Genomic DNA, 16,328 nt, shown 5'->3' on the forward strand with positions numbered 1-16,328 from the left:
GACTATTGTAAAACCTGCTTTATAGAGATGGCAATTAGGAGAGTGGTAAGACCTTTTGAATATCATCCTGTAAGAGTAGAGTTGTTTCTCGCTGGTTAGGGGATGGATGTAGACTGTTTTTATGAGGTTTTAAGTGGTAAATGCTATTGCTCATTTTTTTAGTGGAATAGGAATATTTTACTACAAAATCCTATGTGGTGTCCACTTTCGTGGAGCCAGAGGGTATTTACAGGAGTCTGATCTTTATTTTTTTTTTATATTTTTAAATAAAGAAAAATACATCTGGCTAAAACAATATACCTATCTGGCATTTCTGCTCTCTCTACAACAGAACTTCTTCAGATCCTGGTTAACCTGCTAATGTTTTAAATATTACATTTCTCACGAAAACTGGAACATTATAAATTTAAATTATGACAAAGACAGCATTTGAAGGGACAGGTGAACACACATGGTACAATTAAATTGTACAAATTTAAGGTGAATCAGGAGCAAAATCTAGACTGCTAATTTAATTAAATGAATTCATAGTGAGCAGATGCAAAAGAGGAATCAAAGTCTGATTGCTAAGTTACCATGAACATCCACATACACAGTCCTAGTCCCAATTCCAGGTGGTAGATCAAGCTGGGAGAAATGGAGGGAGCTCTTGTGCCTAAACACAGTAGTGTGTCAGGTGTCACTGGCTTTCTGTCACTTTTCTTGTTCTTTTGATAGCAGCTGTTCCAACTATGATGATCTCTGGCCAAAAAGGACTAGCAGCCTCTTGTGCAATCACGCTAAAGATGCAGTGGAGAATGCGGTGTAAAATGGAACAAAGGGGTCCTTGTTGATTAGCAGAAATTAGAAAGGGGGTGAAGTTACTTGTAAAATAAAGGTGGGGTATTTTGTGGAAACTGATCCTAATTTCTGTGACATCATTATCGAGGGATTGCATTCATCCTAGTGGTGGGATTTAGGATCTCCATTTGGTTTAGCTTGATTTGGGTAGCTACCAATTCACAGAACCTGTGATTAAGGACAAATCAGGAAATAAACTCAGGAATTGAAGTTCAGCAAATTATGCTTAAACCAAATTATATTATTTTTCATTTGACTTCAAGTGGTTCTGCTGTTCATTGTAATCTGAAAATGCTTTCAAAAGAAAGGATTCTTAAAAGAATTGGGCAGTCAGTGGAGGTGTTTCAAATGTTGAGTTTTACACACGCATTAAAGGAGACAAAGCACTGATGAGTCTACCTTAGTCCATTTTTTTATGTGGCTAAAACAAAATGCACTTATCTATGCAATTCCCTATAGCATCTAACAATGTTTTATTTATATCTACTGACAATAACTGTTGATCTGTTCTCAAAAAACAAATTTAGAGAACTATAGTGATATATAACACACAGAGGAACACATCAGGATGGAGTGTTTATTTGAATTAAATTTTATGGATGGAAGGAAAACACCAAGATGCAAAGGTACTACATATTTAAGTTAATTAAAAGCATGTCTTTAGACAAGGCTTTCTTATTAAATCACTCTGTTTAATCCCACTGACCATATATCTACAAAAATCGGCAACATCTTTCTTAAGTGAGATTTCTTCATTAATCTTAAGAAGGCTATTGAATAAAGAAAGAATTCTATTGTTTTTGCATTTACTAAATTATGCTGACTGTCTTTGTCAGACAAAGACATTGACTAACTTAGATTCTGCTTCTTAAAGTACTCCATCCAATTTCATTAAGGTAATAGTATATCCTCCCCAGGAACCCATACTTCTTGCATGAGGATTCTGTCTTTTGCTCTATTCTTTCCTCTTTTTTAAATAAATGACATTTCCTTGATTCACTTAAATATACTCATAATGATCCCCTAGGCTAATACAGTGACCCAGATACAACTATTAATTTTCTAATGCTGCAGGACGAGTGGAAAAAAGGATACTAAAGCACTGACTATTTTCTCACTGACTCACGTTTGATTTGCAGCTTGGAAGACTAGTGGAGTGGCAAGAAGGATAGATGTTAGTATCTCTGGTAGGATGGCACTCCTGTGGGCATCTCCTGTGATGATCCCCTGATGGAGGCTGGGGATGTCACTATTAGAAGGAGATAACCAAATCCATGCTGGCCATGGTCCTACTGGAGTCCACCAATAACTGTGGGCACTGGATATGGACCCCCACAAAAATTGATTCTTTACTACTACAAAGTTAATTAATATCTCTGCCTGGTTTTATTATTCAAACCCTCAAGTGAATGGTACAAAAATCAAACTCAGTGACCTTTCAATCTCTTGCAAAATGCTAATCTTTCCTTCCTTTATTTCTCAGGAACTCTTGGGTCAAACTCATTTCTCGAGTCGGTAACTACAAATATCTTTGTATAAAGCCTGACCCAACCCTGAATCTTGATTATAGTCCAACTGGATCAGTGCTTCACGCCGACTATCAAAGAAAAAATAAATTAAATATATTAAATATTTACTTTATTTAACATTTGTTTACCAGGAAAGTCCAACTGGACATGTGTCCTTTTTCAGTGGAGGCCCAGGGAGAAAACTGCAACACTGAACATACAGAAATAACTAATTCAGAAGTATACATAGCACAACAAGTAAAATACTAGCTTAGACTATGATAACAGACAATAAGTTTAAACAATTGCTAGGGATAACACAATTTCTGTGTGGTAGTTGTACATTTTGTCAGTTTGTCCTTGAAGGAAACAAAATCAAGATAATAGCAAGAAATTATAATATTAAGTTAATGCATGGAAATAATTGTAAATCCAAATTTGTGGTTTATGTTGCCCTGTGTGGGCTTTGTTCAGCATTTTATATTGGCAGAACATCTAGAGAACTTAATAGAAGGATTTATGAACATTTAATGGCTGTAGAAAATAAAGATGATACGAATGGTTTAGCTAGGCATGTAATACAAAAGCATAGTGTTGACATGAATAAGGTTTATTTTAGGTTTTCTGTTATACATCAGGTATTTAATTATGATGTAAGGTTAGAGGTGAAGGATGAGTTAGATTGGAAAGAATATTGTTAGCAGATAAGACTAAATGCTTGTAGTTTCCCAGGAATGAATGAATGAAAGGGAAAACTACAAAGTCGTCCTGAAAAGGAAAGGGTTAAATCATTGATCGTTGTGAAGTCATGGGATTTTAACTGAATGCATTCAAATGGGTTCTTAAAAAAATGTAGCTTGGTCTGAAGTTCCATAAGTGGGAAGAAATTGCTTACCAGTTACATATTGTATCGGTTTCAATAAAAGTTGTCTATATTTTTAGACCATTACTAGGTTTTATTTGTAAGATAACAATGTTGTAAATACATAGTAAAAAACAAAGCAGGAGGTAGCAGCCACGGCTATGTAGAATAACAGCTTTATTAGTAAAAGAGATGAGCGCTTTCGTGGCACCAGCCACTTCATCAGACAATCAGAGCAGTAAAACACAGCATTTATACCAAGCTTATCATTGCCATCAACTACCCAATCTTTAAAACCATATACCTAGTATAAAAAGTTTTATACCTAATGTGAAAAATTTTAAAATCTTAAAATTAAAAACAGCTTGGCAATAGAAACTGCATATCACGTCATACAACTTAATATATACAATATAAAAGTATAAAAAAGTATAAAAGGTTGAGGGTGGTACTACCTACTATTTCTTTAAATCTCTATTTAGAAGAATGGGTTTAATATTAATTTTGTCATTCAGGCCTACCCCAATGTTAGCTCGAATTCTTATAATCCATTCTAGTTCCTACTCTATTCCTAACATCTCCACCTCTATTGTCGGTATAGATTTCATCTATTACTAAAAATAAAAATGTCTCTCTCATCATGGTCCCTCACATGCCTGGCAAAGACATTTGTCTCTAGCCCTCTGGTGATATATATATGCTCCCTCATCCGGTCTCTTAGCCTTCGCGTTGTCATTCCAACGTAGAAGGCAGGACAGACTGTGCAGTGTGCCAAGTATATAATATTCATACTGTAACAGTTAGCTTATATTCTGAAGGTAGACGACTTCTTTAGATCTGAATGTAGAAATCTACTTCCATTGTCAATGAAGGTGCAGTTGCTGCTGTGTCTTTCGGCTTTTCCCGGTTAGGGGTCGCCACAGCGGAACTCCAGTCCGCTAATGATTGGTAGTTGATTTTTACGTGCCGAGTTACCAGCCCTGATGCACAACCTTCGACGAAGGTACGCCCTTTCATGCACGTCTCCATGCAGAAGACACTCTAGCTGAGAATCAAACTGGACAGCGTCTTATTATGAGGCGACAACGCGTCGACGAAGGTGCAGTAATTACATTTATTACAGGGGAAGGTTCCATATCTGACTGCATTTTCTCTTCTTGTTTCTATGGGTTGTGGTCCACATAATCTTTTTATAGTGTTTTTATTCTTAAAAGCAAATCTGGGGGGGTCTCACCTACCAGCCTTTTAACATTATCATCAGCACATAGTATATTCCAGTTTTTTCGATATACTTCCTGTAGAGATCTAATGTTACTCAAGTAGGATACTTGTACTCTCATAGGTTTCTTACTAACAGTTCCTCCATCTATGATGGTATCCATATCTGAAAAGGATGGCTTCCCTGTTCCTTCCCTTACCTCAGATAGACCCACTAATGACTGTTCATAGGTTCATACTAGGCTATCTGCCCTGGGGCAATTATAAGCCTAGCCCGATTTTGTTTGGCTTACGCCACCCCTTGATTTGAGTATACTGTGCCCTTTTTAAGGTTTAGTTTGCTGTGCCTCTGTCTAATAGTGACACGGAAGTAATCCCCGGGACAAACCTACTATCCCCCATCCACTCATCAAGATTCTTCTTGAAGAGATTCAGTGAGGTGCTCTGCCTAACATGAATTGGAATTCTATTCCAGAGCGAAGGGAGCCTCTGGGTTATGAATCTGTCCCTCCAGCAAGTTCTATTTATTTCAGTGCTGAGGTTCAAGTCCCTCGAGCGTGTGGCTCTAAGGGATTTAGATTTACTGAGGTGGAGCATGTCCATTAATTCTGGATTGGACATAGCTTTATATGTCAGGCATAGATCACCTCGAAGTAGGCGGTATGCAACTGAGTAGAGCGGGAGTTTTTTTTAACCGAGCAGCATATGGCATCTGTTTGAGTCCCTTGATCCTCTTGATGAGGTACTTTTGGGGTCTTTCTAATTGCTGCAGGTGTCGGGTAAGGTACATCCCAAAAGGGGCATTGTATTCAATGATGGGCCTGATGAGGGATGAATAAAGGGGCACGATTACCTCTCTTGATCTAGAGGTGAATCCTTTCATGATGAGGTGGGCTATGTAAAAGGTCTTTCTAACCACTTTGGCAATGTGGTTGTCAAAGGAGAGATTGCTATCAACTTGGGTCCCCAGATCCCTAATTTCTTTCTCTGTACCTAATGGGTTACCGCCTATGTGGTAATTTGTGGGCACATTGTTTTTGCCAAAGGGTATGACTATACATTTTTTGGCATTTAGCTTTAAACCATGGTGCTGGCACCATTTATCTGTCTCTGTGAGACCTTTTTGAAGTATGTTTGTGTCAGCTGGAGAGTTGATTATGGTGCCTAGTTTGCAGTCGTCTGCGAACTTGGTGAGCCATAGTCCTCCCATGTTGGCCTGTACCTCGGAAAAGTATATACCAAACAACAGCGGTCCCAGGACAGAACCTTGTGGGACGCCACTTGTGACCGGTTTCGAGTCTGACATGGCTCCAGCAACTCTCACTCTGTGGGTTCTGTCTTTGAGCCAGTTTGCAACCCATCTTGTGACATAGGGGTTTATATTTAAGCTGGATAGCTTATCTATGATGCCCAAGTGGGGTATTGTGTCAAATGCCTTTGCTAGGTCCAGATAGGCTGTGTGGACTACCTTCCCTTCATCTATGGCTTTGGTGACTGTTTCGAAGAAGTCAACCAGGTTCAAAAGGCAGGATCTGCCCTTGATGAAGCCAAACTGGGTAGGATCTAGTGTCTGTAGGTCCCCAATGTCTTTGTTTATAAGCTCCATGATGATCCTCTCCATAGCCTTGCAGACTAAGCTAGTCAGGCTTATGGGGCGATAGTTTCCAGGGTCCGTAGAGGCTCCACCTTTGTGGAGTGGGACCACTGTTGCTGTACGCCATTCTGTGGGCACATATCCTGTAATGAGGCTGAGATTGTACAGCTGTTTTATTTGAGGGATTAGTTCTTCTTGGAGTTCATGTAGGACGCAACCCAGGATGCTGTTGTATCTCTTTCACTGTACCCTCTATGTATGAACCTTTCCTTCATGTCCTTGATCTCCTCCTCATACTTAGTTTGATTAGCTGTGAGTCGTGATGCTCTCAGACCTTGGCCTCTTACAGTGTTCTTAAATATATGTCTCGGGTGCATGCTCTGTCTATGGAGATAGCTATTCCTGTAACATTCTTTCCTATAGATTTCAGTTTCCAGAATACCTCTATCTTTTTGAAGTATCCTGACATCCAGATATTCTACATCATTATAGGAATGCTTCATTGAAAATTTAAGGAAGTTGGTACTATTATCTATTTTGTGGAAGAATGATAGAAATGAGGCTGCATCACCTCCCCATAAAATAAAGAGATCATCCACAAATCTCCTGTAGAACTTCAGATGCCTTTCCATCTCAGTGAGTAGGAATTATTTCTCCTACATAGCCATAACAATATTTGCGCGGCCATTTGCACATGAAGCCCATCCTTTTGTCTATATAAATTTCCTTCAAACAAAAAGATAGTTCTCTATTATCAGTTCGATCAAGAATGATAATAAATCAATAACGTGTACACATATGTTTCATCTTCCATTAAATACTGTTTGAAGAGCTCAACACCTTTACTATTAGGGATGACTGTGAATAGAGATTTCACATCCAACGTAATCATGAGCCAGCTATCCTCCAGAGCTATACTCTTACAAAATGCATACAGATCCTTTAAAATCTGTTTTGTATCAATTCATATATATACATTCTTTTTCAACACAGTTTTAAGGTGGTGCTCCACAAAACTGGACAAAGGTTTAGTACACCAGCCCCTCCCTGATACAATGGGTCTCATGGGGGGGGCACTCTGGGATGTTTATGTATTTTAGGGAGTCCTTGTATGACGGGTAGAACAGGTTTGTCTACTATGTAGTACTTGAATAGCTCTTGGCTAATAACCCAACACTGTAAGCATTCAGATAATGTATTGTATATTAACATGCTGCTTACATGCACCTGTTGACTATCTACTTTCTGATAAGAAATGTCATCATTCAACATTGTCAGCATAGGTTCCTTATAAAAAACATAATCCATCACCACTAGAGAACCACCTTTATCAGCTGGTCTCACTGCGATGGGGCGATCATTACACAAAACCTCCAAAGCTTCTTTTTCTTCTCTGTTTAAATTATAGAAGCATTTCTTAAAAATACCGCTATCATGCATCTTATATATTTCTTTTATACATGCTTTTCGAATGTCTCAGTAGCAGCATTGTTTACAAGAATATAGCTACTTGGTTTCTTAAAAATGTTCACACAGCTATTACTCATTTTTGTCACCAAACTGAGATTTAAGCATAAGATTCCTAGTAAACATTTTAAGTTCTATAATATTGTCAGTCACATCCATTCTACTTGCCAGTACAAAGGATTTCCCTTTGTTTAATACACTTGTCTCAGAATCAGTTAAAATCCGTCATGATATATTCTATACTAATGGATGTTGGATTGTTGCCACATTTTCTTGAGTGTCATAGGTTGTTCCTCTTCTATGGACGCTTTCCATTTCATCCTTCCTCTGCTCATGGAGCAGTTCTGAAAATTTGTAATTCGTATCGGATGCGGTGAAGAAAGAGCTGTATTACTATCAGATGGAACTGATGACATACGCTACTGTTAACGTTAGTAGATACATTTCTTTCTACAAATTTGCTGTGAGCTCCTCTCTCAGGCCTCTGTATCTCACTGCTGCTTGTGGAATTAGAGGGAGGTGTGGTAGGAAGTGGCATTACAGCATTAGAGTTCTCTACAAGAGAATTGGCAAGCTCAATCGGTTGCTTTGTAACCAATTGAGATTCAATGGGCTGAGTAGAGCTACTGCTACTCACAGCGTTATGTTCTTTGGACCAAGCAAAGACACGCCCACTAGAAAAATCTTTTAAGTCCCTTTGCACTTTCTTTTTCTTATAGCCCATCAGTTGCTGATCATAAACAGATATAAGTTCCAAGACATAGTCTAATTTTAAATCAATAATAGCATGTGGATATTTGTCAGAGAGTTCTTCTTGCAGTTTACAGACATTGGATGATATAGGTTCATAGAGTAGTACTAGGCTAACTGCCCCCTTTGGCCATTTTTTCCAGCCAGCCACCTTGTGAGACTCAAACCCTGCACCTTGTGTTTGTAAGGCAAACACCTTAACCATTAGGCCACCCTCCCAACCCTAGTGAGTTCTTCTGGCTTAAAGAAATCTATTAGTAACTGCATATAATTGCGACTGGTTTCTAAGTTAATCTGCTGCCATTAATAATAAATCTTTGTACATAGTTCCATATTTGGGCATTTTCAGTACCCTTAAGCCCCGAGAGACTATATTAAGCTTTAGACAGGATTCAAAATAAAGTCTCTGTGACTGAAGCCATTTAAATTTCCATAAATCACTCAATTTTAAACAAGTGTTTTCTCATTGCAGCAACATACTCACTGTTCTCTTCTTGCTGCAAATCTTGCACTAGAGGCTCTACCTCTAGTAAGGGGTTGTTTTTGACCTCAAGAAGTTCATGCAGGTTCCTTTGTATAAAATTCCTTCGATTTCCCTTATCAGGGTCATAATCCAGTTCAGTAATAGAGACATTTTCCTCTGCCATGTCCAGCACCACTCGTAATGTAAATGAATCCGTAGTATAAACCAAATGGTGCTGGCAAGAGTTACCTCCAACAACAATGAAATGAACAGTAAAAAACAAAGCAGGAGGTAGCAGCCATGGCTATGTAGAATAACAGGTTTATTAATAAAAGAGGTGAGCGCTTTTGTGGCACCAGCCACTTCATCAGACAATCAGAGAAGAGTAAATCACAGCATTTATACCAAGCTTATCATTGCCATCAACTACCCAATTAACCCTTAAAACCATATACCTAGATTAAAAAGTTTATATCTAGTGTGAAAAATTTTAAAAGCTTAAAATTAAAAACAGCTTGACAATAGAAACAGCATATCACATCATACAACTTAATATAAACAATATAAAAGTATAAAAGGTCGAGGGGGGAGGGGTGTACTACCTACTATTTGTAAATATATGACTTACCATTTCCAAAGTACTCCCAAACTTAAAAAGCCTAGAAATGTACAGACTTAAAAAAATCAAGAGTTCTGACCCTTCAGAGCAAAGAATGTTTTATTGTCAGAACTTGAATAAATGCTGCTGTTTGTCAGTTTGGGAAAGGAGCCATTACTGTTAACATACAATTCTATTTTATATTGCAAACATTTCCAGGCAATGTATTATTCTTTGTACAATAAGAATTTCAGCTCAATGTCTATGGAATTTTTTGCTATTTTACCTGAAAGCTTTTCTTAAACTATAAAGTATATAGAGTTTTCATCCCTAGATCTTCAGTGAAAAATGTATTTGCCCTGACACATTATCTCTGCCAATGAAAACCATACACAAAAACAAAGTAAATAAAGAAAACAAATTAAAAAAAAAATCTTAAACTCCATCATTTTGTTACACTTGCCAAAGCACTCGTATATTTCTGTATTTTTCCAAGTTCAACCCACACCTTCTCCATCAGTGAAAAAGCTTTGTTTCTTCTGTGTGCTCCCCTATACAAGCTTACATTCAACAACTTTTGTCTTGCCTAGGCCAATAAACTTCAAATTTTACTCTACTTTTGTTACATTGGGTGGGGGGTGTTCAGACTTACCACCACCCTCATTCTGTCTTTTCGTACCTTTTTTTTTCCCCAATACTTCTCAGTTACCTGAAATCTCCCATCTACTGAAATTAAATAACCACCTACATATTCCACATTTACATCATCCTTATGGTCTTACTACTCAAATACTGTTATGCAACAATCCTTACTATATGCTCCATTCAACAAGTTGAATTCACTTCCATAACATTTCTTATTAGTCATATTTGCAGTTCTTCTAGTTAAGTAAGCACACTTGATTCTTTCATTTCCTTCACTTAACCCAAGGTCTAATTCCATTAATGCGAATACAATCTTCTATACATTTGAACATTTCTAATTCTCTATATTTTCCACAAAGTACTGTCTATAAATCCTTTTATTTTGTATTAATAGTTTTACTGCTTTATATTCTTTTATATGCTTGTTGTATTTCAAATACCACATTTAATACTTTCAGATATGCAATTGTCATTACTGTTTCACTTGTTTATATACTACTATAAAATATCATTAAATTTGTTAGCTACTACTTTCATTCAGTAATGATCCTACACTTATTTCTACCTTTGTTGCACATGTTCCCAATTTCAAATTCATAGCTCTATTTATGCACTAACTTTATGTTTTCAAATTTGCACTTGTACCTACATACTAACTTCACTTATTTTCCTTACGGTCAGCTCCAGTGGTATAGATGGATAAAGCCATGTCTATGAAAAGTGACATGATCTTTTCTGATGATTTGAATCCTTGGAGGAGCTAGTGCTACAGAAAAAAGGAATGCAAAAACGGTGTGTGTGTGTGTGTGTTCAGACACACATTTGGAGCTAGAGTCCTCCAGAGAGTCTTTGGACAGGACATTTCTGTCAGGGCTGGGGGAAACCCCTATGAGTGTATCACATTTGGAGGCATAGACATGCAAGAAAAAAATTAATCTCATGATCACAGCAGTAGCAGTAACAGCCATAGTCATACTCCATGTGGGACCACTACGTACCCTCCCCTCAGCTGCTATGGGCATATGTGCTCAAGAAACATGAGGTTAATTTCCAATCCCTTAGCTCAGATGATGGCTATATACTCTAATGCACCTGACTCTTACTTCCAGTGATAGAATGAGCAAAATAGCTCTCTCGTTATTGGTGAATAATCTGGTCTATAGATGTCTAGAGGGACTGCTTTAAAGACAGCTGAGTGACCAGTGATATAATGATGGGGAAAAAATTGCACATTCCCACTGCCCATGCCATAGAGGAAAATGGTCCTTGTATAATTTCTCTTGTCTGCTTAGCACACGGAAATTAACCAATCAACTTGTTAGTACATTTCTTGACATAGAAAACTAACCAGAAACAAGAGTCTGTTATACTACATTTTCCATGTGATTTTTGTCTTTAAAAATTGCTACAGGCATATATGAATTTTAATGTGATAATCTCTTATTTGTCAGCATTTAAAAAGGAACAGAAATCATTGTCATAATAGATTGCTTTTGCTGTTACTGATTTTCCACTTGAGAGGTTTATCACTTGAGGATAAAAAATGAATGAAAAAAGAGCACATATCTATTCCATTAGTAAGCTGGTCAAGTACAAAGAATACATTAATATTTGAAAAACAATTCTCTATCCTTCAGTAAGAGAACACAGGTGGAGACTGTAAAAGTGGGACTCAAAGAGCGACAGCCTCCTTTACAATGGAGGAGGAGGCATTTTTCTAAAAAAAAAAAAAAAAAAGGTGTTTTTTTTTTAAAAACAAATGAATTTTATCAATGCAGATTTATAAAACAAGTTAAAAACAGGTTTCTTTCCCTCACGAAAACATTGTATTGGAGACCCCACTTTAAATAGTAAAGGGGTTGAAACAAAAAGTGTCAATTGAGAATAACTAATAATTGCAACAAGATGGGTATAAAAAAGGGTTAATGGATTGGTTGCAGTTTGTATCTGAAGAAGTCTCCTGGCAGGAGTCGAAAGCACTTCTACTTCTATCTTTTATGGTTTTACTGTTTTTATAAAGGCAGTTTATTCCATTTCTGAGTGGCATTCCGCTATTGGAATTTATCAGCGTACTGCTTGGTGCTACTACAAACCAAACATATCTCATCCAAGTAAACCATTGTAAAGTAAAAAAAAAAAAAAATTAGGATAGCTTCCTGCAAGGTATCAGAGTATCTTTTTAACACAGGTGTCCAGTTTATGATCTGCTTTTTTTTAATGAAACATCCCATGCCCTTTTTCTTGAGACAGACCCAGTATCACAAATTAAAGCAGCAGATCAAAAACGAATGATTATTTGTAGGACAACATGAATACATGATGGCAACACCAGATGGTGGAAACAAGAGGATGAAAGGAAATGGAAGTGTTGCATGTCTTTTAGGAAAACATGAATACATGATGGCAACACCAGATGGCAGAAACAAGAGAATGAAAGGAAATGGAAGTGTTGCATGTCTTTTCTTCATTACAAGAAGTTGATCATTTCAAGAAATGAGCTATATATAAAACCACTGTATATTTTGCATGTTCTTTTTCCCATCATTTGCTCAGGCACAATAAAATGTTTCTTTGCCTCATAACCACCTGTATTTACTTCACTTTCCTGCGTACATGCATTAATAATATACTGCTTCCATAATGTCAGTGGCATGAAAGGTAGCACACATGGCCTTGATGCAGAACATTGTAGGCTCTATTACCACACAAGGAGATTGGATTGATGACACTGCGGTGCAACATAAGGGGGGGGGTTACTTTTCAGAGTCTGTCATCCTTTGGATGAGATGTCTAACACATCCATTCTGCTTGAGTTGGTGGTAGCTCAGGTGGATCTAAAAGACACCATGGTACCTAACGAATAGAGTAGGGGTCCTTTATTTAACAGAACATAAACATTTACATATTTTCAAAATGTACACAGTTACAGGTACATAGACATTTCTATATTTTTTTATTTATTTTTCTTACAACATTCTCATTATTTTTCTTCCATAATTAATCCCACCCCTTCTTCCACAACCATAATAAAAATTTCTACAATATGTATGCCTAAATCCATTTCCCATTAAACAATTTCATTCAAGCTTTCATTCGATGTAACCCATATCTCATAAAATATATTATTATCTAACTTTCTCAGATATTCCTTTTTCTTGTTTTTATACATAATCATATTCATAACTATACTGCTTATGTCATTAATATTCTCAAAAAATTACTCACACAAATGTTTCCAGCGTTTCACTACTCTTACTGTTTAAATAAAAATGTTCAGTTGTTTCTTTCTTCCCATAAATTAACATACTCTTGCAACTTTACTTTTATATGGCATATTCTGCTTTACTGTTGACTTATTTATGACCTGTCTTCACAGAAAATACTGACACTCTACTGTTTTGGTTCACCGCCTTTTATAGGTTCATAGGTATTTACTAAGCTAACTACCACAAGGCCCATTTTTAGCCTATCCGTGCATCCCAAATCTCTGATAAGTTCTGATACCCTTGATAAGTGTAAGCAGGGGATTGGGAGATGCATTTCCCATGGACATGCATAATCATATTGTTTCATTACATTATTATACCGCAACTTTCTATCTCTATATCATATATTTTATTTTCCATGATAGTATTTTTTCTTTATAATTGTTAATTTTATTTTCATATTTTTTGTATTATTCCCATCATCTCCAAGAACTTTTTGTACTTGTATTTAAATGTTCTTACTATTTCTCACTCTCTTCCTATCCCTACTTTAATGCTATATACAAGTTTAAAAAATAAACAACTGGATTTAGTAACTCCAATCTCCCCTCATCCTCATTCATATAAAATACATCACTTTGCACGGAGTTTAATTTTGAAACCCATTTTAAAGAAAACACCAGTAATACAATTTATTTTTCGCATTTTCTGAGCTCATGTAAACATTTCCATTAATACAAAATTCACCAAACCTTCCTTCTGAATGCTACTCTATACATCCTCCACAGAAGACATATTTCTTTCATTTATTTGATCAAACCTTCAGATTGCACCATAACTACATAATTTTTCCAATTTTTTTAGTCCTTAGCAAAGGCACTTCATTCAGAAATACATACCTGGAATTTTCACATCATCATTCAACACTTACTTTTTGCTTTATTCCAGGTCATTCCCATTTCCTTTAAATATCCAGACAAACCAAAACACCCCTCATTCATATTTTGCTCTTAGCAACTAAAACTATATTGTCTGCATATTTTAAAACTACTGGAATCCCTACTTCTTGTTATATCATATATCTAGCATCTGTCATTTTATAAGCTACTTCACTCACAATCCCCTTCACTGGCAATGGAAACAATATTTTGCTCATGGGCATCCTTGTCTCATTCCACACTTCATGCATATATTTTTTTTTTTACTCAGCTACTCATTCACTAACATTTTCACTCTATTATTTTGATATGCTGACATTCTGCTAATTGCTAATTCTATTACCTATTCCATACATCCCACAAAGCATCGTGCCCTCCTCTATCAAATGGCTTGCTAATATCACCTACCATAAATTTCACATGCTCCCTTTTACTTATATCATCCATAACATTCCTCACAAGCAATAACAATTCTTGACATCCTTTACCTTTGATACCATATTTACTTTCTTCCCATGAGCTCCATCATCTTTCATTCCATTCTCCTGTTTTATTCTCATGACCTTTTTTGTAATCTGTGCTATTCAGTGAAGTGTCCATGTTTTTTATTTCATTCTTCTCATCTTTATTCCATGTAAAGGTTAACATCCGACTATATAACTCTTTATAAACTCTTCCTGCAACCATTTATTCTGGTCTATATCAGGACATTGAAGTTTTAAAACTTTGAATGTTCTAATATCGACCTGTTTTAATCGAACACTAAAAATAGCGAAGCTGCAGAACACCAAATTCTTTCCTAGGGAAATAATTCGATTGGCCAGTTCTGTGGCTTCACTATTTTCAGCATTGTGGTGGAGATTTACGGGTCGGGTTCACGTAAGTGTGCGATTGTGTGGTTGTTAGAATTAGGGCACGGGTTAGGTGAATTAGGTTTAGGGGAGGGTTAAGTGAGTTAGGGTTGGGGCGCGGGTTAGGTGAGTGTGCAATAGTGACAGACCTTAGGGTTAGGGTTTGGGTTAAGGTGTGGATATATAGTAATGTATGTATAGTTTAGTGCAAGGTTAGTTGTAGGATTATAAGTGTGTGTGTGTATTGATGTTTTTTAGGTGTACTTGTGTTGTGTGTATGTTTTTCGGAATAGAAAAAATTTTCCCAAGGAAAAAATTTGCTGTTCTGAATGTTCGATATTATGTGGTTTAGATATTTTAGGTTCGATGAAATAGCGTTCGCTGTTTTCATCTTTCAATAATGTGATATAAACGCATTTATTCATTACATTTACATAATCTCTTTGCCAATTCATTAATTTCTTGTACATTCCATACTCTATACCATTTAGTCCTGATATTGACTCAACATTTACTTTCCTAAGTACTTGATCCAATTCAGTAAAGTAGTTTCTTTTCAAATTCTTCCTTATCTCATTCTGGATTTTTTTTTTTTTTTTTTACTTTCCATTCTCTGCTAATTTCTTTCTTTTTACTCTCATACTTACTCTGTGAAATGCTAATTAACAGCTACAATTCAACAAATATAGTGCTGGTAAACATGCAGCTCATGGAGTGGCTATGTAACAAATGTGCATTCTTCAAATGTATCAAATTAAACTTTCTTTAATTATTTGGAAAAACTGAGGAATATATAAATGAATTTACTGCTGTTCACTATGCATCTTATTCACAAACCACCCATAAAGCATGTTACATTTGTGGCAACATAGAAATTACTGGGTATGCAATAAAAATCATTTTATGTTCTCCCCTCCACTTTCTACGCTATTCACAGATTTCATAGATTACTGGGCTGGGAGGGTGGCCTAATGGTTATGGTGTTTGCCTTACAAACACAAGGTGCAGGGTTTGAGTCTCACAAGGGATAATTGGCTAGGCTTAAAATGGCTCGCAAGAGCAGCTAGCTTAGTACTAACCTATGAACAGCTTAAAGGGCCAGTGTAACCCAATTTTACACAATGTATGGCCACTAGAGGCAAGAGGATGGCATGGATATGTGCCTGTGGATTGACTATCTTAACGATTACCCCTGCACATAAGGGGGAAAAGACTACCCCAGGTCTGAATTTGGGATTCCTCATCCATTGATAAAAAATGCATTTGAAGACGGCCAGGGAAGAGCTCTACTTAATGGGAATAGGAAACATCTTCCAAAGAAGGGGCAATCTCCAAGACACACATCTGTCTTACTTGCATGTTTTGTTCGAGTTGCTGATTAAATTTAG

This window comes from Protopterus annectens, chromosome 9.part0 (genome assembly GCF_019279795.1).
Source record: "Protopterus annectens isolate FY-2018-M chromosome 9.part0, PAN1.0, whole genome shotgun sequence".
In the NCBI taxonomy this organism is placed as follows: domain Eukaryota; kingdom Metazoa; phylum Chordata; order Ceratodontiformes; family Protopteridae; genus Protopterus; species Protopterus annectens.